Consider the following 6,000-nt stretch of genomic DNA (forward strand, 5'->3'; position numbering starts at 1 on the left):
ATTTTGTTTGAAGATGCTAACAGGTTAAAGGACACCAGAGGTGAACATAAACTAATGAAATAAATGATTGTATCTATCTTCCTTCTCCTAAAAAAATGACTTTTTAAGATATTTCACAGTTTTATCTTATGTTTAAATCTACTTTTAAGTTTTAACTGTTTTATTGTTTTTTCTCAATGACACATTCATTGAAGTATGACAGAGCTAAAATCTATGAACTATTGAACCTTTGTATTTCTTTCCTGCTCTCAGAAGCCATTTTCTGCTAGCAGCGTGTTTTACGGTTGGAATTTCCTATCAGTGAAGGTCACATTGTAGTCACTTCCTGTCTGAGTCAGGACTGAGTCAGCCACTTACATATCTGATATTTAACTCTTTCAGGCAGAGAAAGTAAAAAAAAGGAACACGGCATAGTGATTTGTGTGCTAGGCACTGTACATACCCATGTCTATCTCATCATGTCACATGTACCTCGGGTATCCTTTAAGAATCCAAACTATTACCAATATCAAAACCAGTTGCAATCATATATATGAAAAATGTGTCATGCCCATCAACCTGTTCTTTAAAAGGAACTGTAATGATCAGTGGTGTATCTGATGATCAGAATGTGCTCTATCAGAACCGTAGTCAGTACTTTATTCAGAGTGTGATCACACGTGTATTAGTGCACAGTAATATTAGGAGTACTCCTTTAGTGATAGCCCTTAGGTGGCTGGGGCTATCACCAATCAGAGAGTGGTCGTACAAGCACAGTCGGTAACAGGTCGGTCAGCAGCGGTACATAATCGTCAGACAAAATCGAGGTAAGTAAACAGGCTGAGGTCGGTATCAGATCATATGGGTGAAAGTACAGAATCAGCAGGCAAAATCAGAGTGGAGGTCGGGCCGAGGTCGGCAGCAGATCAGATAAGCAAGGTACAGAATCGAGAGGCAGAGAGGATAATCAAAGGTTCAGGCAAAGAGTCATACACAGATAATCAATTACAATAATATAATATTCCTAAGCCAAGTGTGAATCCCCGGGGTCCTGCCGGATCAAGCACACACGGATCTGACTAAGGCCTCTTGAACACTGCAAGTGATTCCGATTCCGATTCCGCTTTTTAATCAGTTTTTACATCCGATTCAGATTCCGATTTGCAGTTTGCTCCCTGCACACTGCAAATCGGAATCTGAATCGGATGTAAAAACTGATTAAAAAGCGGAATCTGAATCGGAATCACTTGCAGTGTGCAAGAGGCCTAAGGTCTGAGAGCTTTTACTGCAAAGTTTCAGCAACAACAGACAACGGGCTACTGAAAGCCCCGAGCTTAAAGAGACTCCGTAACAAAAATTGCATCCTGTTTTTTATCATCCTACAAGTTCAAAAAGCTATTCTAATGTGTTCTGGCTTACTGCAGCACTTTATACTATCACTGTCTCTGTAATAAATCAATGTATCTTTCCCCTGTCAGACTTGTCAGCCTGTGTCTGGAAGGCTGCCAAGTTCTTCAGTGTTGTGGTTCTGCTATGAACTCCCCCTTCCAGGCCCCTCTAAGCACACTGCCTGTGTATTATTTAGATTCGAGCAGCTTTTCTCTTCTCCATCTTTTACAAGCTGGATAAATCGTCCTCTGAGCTGGCTGGGCTTTCACATACTGAAGAATTACAGACAAGGGCTAAGCTGTTTGCAGGAAGAAACAAGCAGCCTGAAACTTCAGTGCATGAGAACAGGGGGAAAGAAACACACAAATGATCTCTTGAGATTCAAAAGGAAGGCTGTATACAGCCTGCTTGTGTATGGATATATTTTCTATGTGTGGACATACTGTACATCAACCTACTTCCTGTTTTGGTGGCCATTTTGTTTGTTTGTAAACAAACTTTTTAAAACTGTTTTTAACCACTTTTAATGCGGCGAGGAGCAGCGAAATTGTGTCAGAGGGTAATAGGAGATGTCCCCTAACGCACTGGTATGTTTACTTTTGTGCGATTTTAACAATACAGATTCTCTTTAAGTACAGGCAGCTATTTCAAAAGACCCGCCCAGAGCGAGCCGACCAATCAGCACTGGGGAGGTGGCAGCTGAGGTCAGCTGACCGGTGTGTCAGCTGACTCGCCTCCTCAGTGCATAAAGTTCACACCACCTGTCGCGTCCACGTGACAACCTATGCCTGTTAAATGAAGAGATGCCCGTCCTGCGGCGGGGAGCCTGCAGGGATGCCGCCGCGGGCAAGGTGACGTCAGACGTGGGAGCGGTGATGCCGCTTCCTGCAGCAGAGGTAACAATATTGCTGACAGGAACCTAAACTGAGAAGGATATGTATTTTTCCTTTTAAAATAATAAGTCGCCTGTCTCTCCTGTTGATCCTGTGTCTCTTTAGCCACAGCCCCTGAACAAGCATGCAGATCAGGTGCTCTGACTGAAGTCTGACTGGATGAGCTATATGCTTGTTTCAGGTATGTGATTCAGCCACTACTGCAGCCAAAGAGATCAGCAGGACTGACAAGAAACTGGTATTGTTTAAAAGGAAACCTCCATATCCCTCTCGGTTAAGGTTCCCTTTAACAAAATTATCAATAATTGTATCATTTGGGATCGATTGGTCACCTGTTGTAATCTAATCCGATCTGAGTAATCTAATAAAAAATATGACCATTTACTTAAAATTTTACTGTTAATGGGTGCCTTTAGTATTCACCTGAAACCTTTTATAGCCTATCTCTTCACAGTTGTCACAGTCACAACATAGTCATTGCTATCCACTTCACCTGTCAGCGGTATCAGTGTTGTGGTTGATCAGCGTATTTCTAGTGCATAAACAGAACTCTACAACAGGTAACATTTAAACAACTCTATGGAGAGCATCTGAATGAGCCCACATCTGCTTCCTGCAGCACTTTCATACCTGAGGTCTCGCCTCCCCCTCCCGCTCTCGGCTTTATAATGGATTGATCTATGCATGAGAGACTTGCGTGCCCTAACTGACCGGCGCGTGTGTTTGGTATGGTAAATGTCAGTGTGCAAGGGGGATGTCTATCATAGAAAACTGCGCACAGCAAGACTCCTTCAAATAGATTCTTGAAAGGGAATAAAGAAGTAACCTGTCTTTAAACTGACATGTGGTAGAAAATGTTATACAGGAAATTACACGAGCACTTCAAAAACTCAAGCAGATTGTTTTATTAACCTCTATTTATAGAACAAGTCAAATATAGATACATTCATGATGACTGCACATTTCAGGAAAATGGACACTTATGTCCAGTGTGACATTAGATATGGGCAGAACTGAAAGCCCTGGGCACCACCTTTAGATAATAAGATGGTGTGTGCCATTGTATGCAATGTTTCTACTGCCTTCTGCTGGAAATGAAGAGCATACAATTTTCTGTTAGATTCCGACATTCTGGTGACAATGTCACCTCTCTCCAGACCACTTAGTGTCCTCTCCTTGGTAACAGCAGCGTCATGTTACAAGTATTGTCATTTTTTACCAATAAGAGGATGCTAGGCACGCTGCAGGAGAAGTGAGTCTTCTGCTGGTACATCTGGCTATCTGAATGGGGGAAGGGGGCACATTTAGCCTTCTACAGGGTGGCACATTTGGCTATCTAAAGGGGGGCACCTCAGGCTATCTGAACAGGCGAAGACAGCATATTTGGCTATCTAAAGTGGGGGGGGGGGGAGCACATTTGGCTATCTACGGGGGAAGGGGTCTGGCCATCTAAACAGCATTCATTTGCAGATTTGGGTGGACCCATGACCACACTAGAGTTTGTTGCGTGGTCACGCCCATTTTTTGGTGCTTCATACGCCGCAGGACTATCCGGGGAGGTACAAAAACTGTCTCTGTCCTTGGGCGCTGAAAACCCTACCTACGCCTATGTGCTCCAGCTGTACAATAAGCAAGTTTCTGTGTCCAAACCAAATACTGAAAAAGGCGGTAGCAGGAAAAAAAGGGTGCAGGACGAGAGTGGACAAAAAGGATGATGCCATAGACTTTAATGCAATTATCGATAATACGGCAAAAAAAGCAGAAAAAAGGGTGCCACGAAAAATATCGTTGACAACATTAGAACATTATAGTTTTTGAAGTAGTTATCATTTTAGAAGCTTGCAACATTATAGTTTTTGTCATATTATTTTGTTTGTGTATGTACAGATTTTACATTATCAAATATATTATCATTTCTATGTGTAAAAGGGTGTTTCTGCAGAGGAAGTGGTTAGTTTTAGGCAACACCAAGGGGGGTGGTTAGGGTTAGGCCTCGCGGGGAGGGGGGGGGGGGTTAGGGTTAGGCACCACCGGGGGGGAGTAATTAGAGTTAGTCACCACCAGGGAAGTGGTTAGTTTTAGGCACCACCAGGGCAGGGTTCTGTGTGAGGGTCGGGTTGAGTTAAGCTGTATTGTTGAATTACGTAACGATTTTGAACGTTAATATCTTTTTGTTATTATTTCCTTCAGATTTCATTATTCACCTGCGCCATTTCGTTATCAAGCCAAGCCCTTTTTTCACTGCGCCCTTTTTTCATGCACATGAAAAAGGCAAACTATGGTAAAGTTAGTATCAGTTAGAGTTAGAGGTTAGGGCTAGGCATTTAGGGAGTTACAGCTTGCCATAAAGACAAAATGGCACAATAATGTATTGAAACACTAAAACCTGTGTTATTGCCATTTTGCAGTGTGCAAAGAACAGTTTATTAGGTGGATGAAAACAATATCAAAAAGATGCAGCATAAAAAGAGAGTAATTTTTAAGGACACCCAAAGTGTAAATAAACCAGGAAGCTCCTCGTGCATGGCTTCCTTCCCAAATCCAAGCCTTGTACACATGCTCAGTTACTTCTGCTATTAATAATCATTATACGATCATTAGTGTGACAGACAGTGCATACTGTACAGAAACATTGATTGGCTATAGCTCATCTTCCCTTTAACATGCCCATAGATCAGTGCAGCATTGCTTGGGCTTGCCTCTTTTAGCATTGAGTTCCCACTGCAGCCACTAAATCTTCTTTGCCTTTCTTTCAGTTCATGTTTCCCTGCATGTCACATGACTTCACGTGATGTGCAGAAGACCAAGATGAAGACAGAGGAGACCTGCAGCAGGAGCTCAGCCGGAACTCGATGCTGAAAGAGGTAGGTAACTCAGCACTAGTGCTGTACTGATCTATGCATCTGTTAAAGGGAGAATGAGTAGCAACAGCAGGAAGGATGCCTTGGTGGAGGAGGTAAGGAACTCTGAGTCCCGCTCACAGTTGGGGCTCAGATCATTGAATGTTGTAGGATGGGGGGGGGGGGGTAGATAGGAATACAAACATGCTGATGCACAAAACAAAGAGAAAAGTATTGAGAGCCCGCAATAGTGTAGTACATATAGAACGTATATTAATGAGTGAACATAATAAAGGTATTCACCAAGGTGGGTTACCACTGTATCAGCAGGTGGGGAGTTTAACCCAACCCCACTTGGGTAAAAGTCGCTCTCTGTAGACAGGAAAGTAGATGGGGTAACACCCCTCTACCAAGGGTGGACTGTAAACACTAAATAACTTTTTTACAGAGACGCCAGTGTAGAGTAAAACTATGTTAAAAAACATTTAAAACGAGAGGTAGTAGTGGGCTTACCTCCCCTGAAGAATAAATCACTAATTTTTTTCATCAAATTTCAATTAATTTGTAGCTCCAAATCTGCAATGTTTCACGGGTCTATGCCCACTTCCTCAGGCCACAAAGCAGCACTGAAGTTTAGCAGTACTGTGTAAGAGCACCTTTGTCAAGACTGAGGAAGCAGGCATGGACCGGTGAAACATGTTGCAGATTTGGAGAAGTTACTTAATACTGATAGACAAAGGCATGATATTTGTAAATCTCAACCAAAGCTGTATATTACTTTTGGACAGGTTAAAACCTTAACTGGAATTTCACAGTTTTCCCCATTTTAAGAAAATTTCCAAAATGGCATATCCTTAAATAATGTTCGTAAAAAAATAAAACAAGTCTACAGATGATGA

This window comes from Hyperolius riggenbachi, chromosome 1, assembly GCF_040937935.1.
Source record: "Hyperolius riggenbachi isolate aHypRig1 chromosome 1, aHypRig1.pri, whole genome shotgun sequence".
Classification (NCBI taxonomy): Eukaryota; Metazoa; Chordata; class Amphibia; order Anura; family Hyperoliidae; genus Hyperolius; species Hyperolius riggenbachi.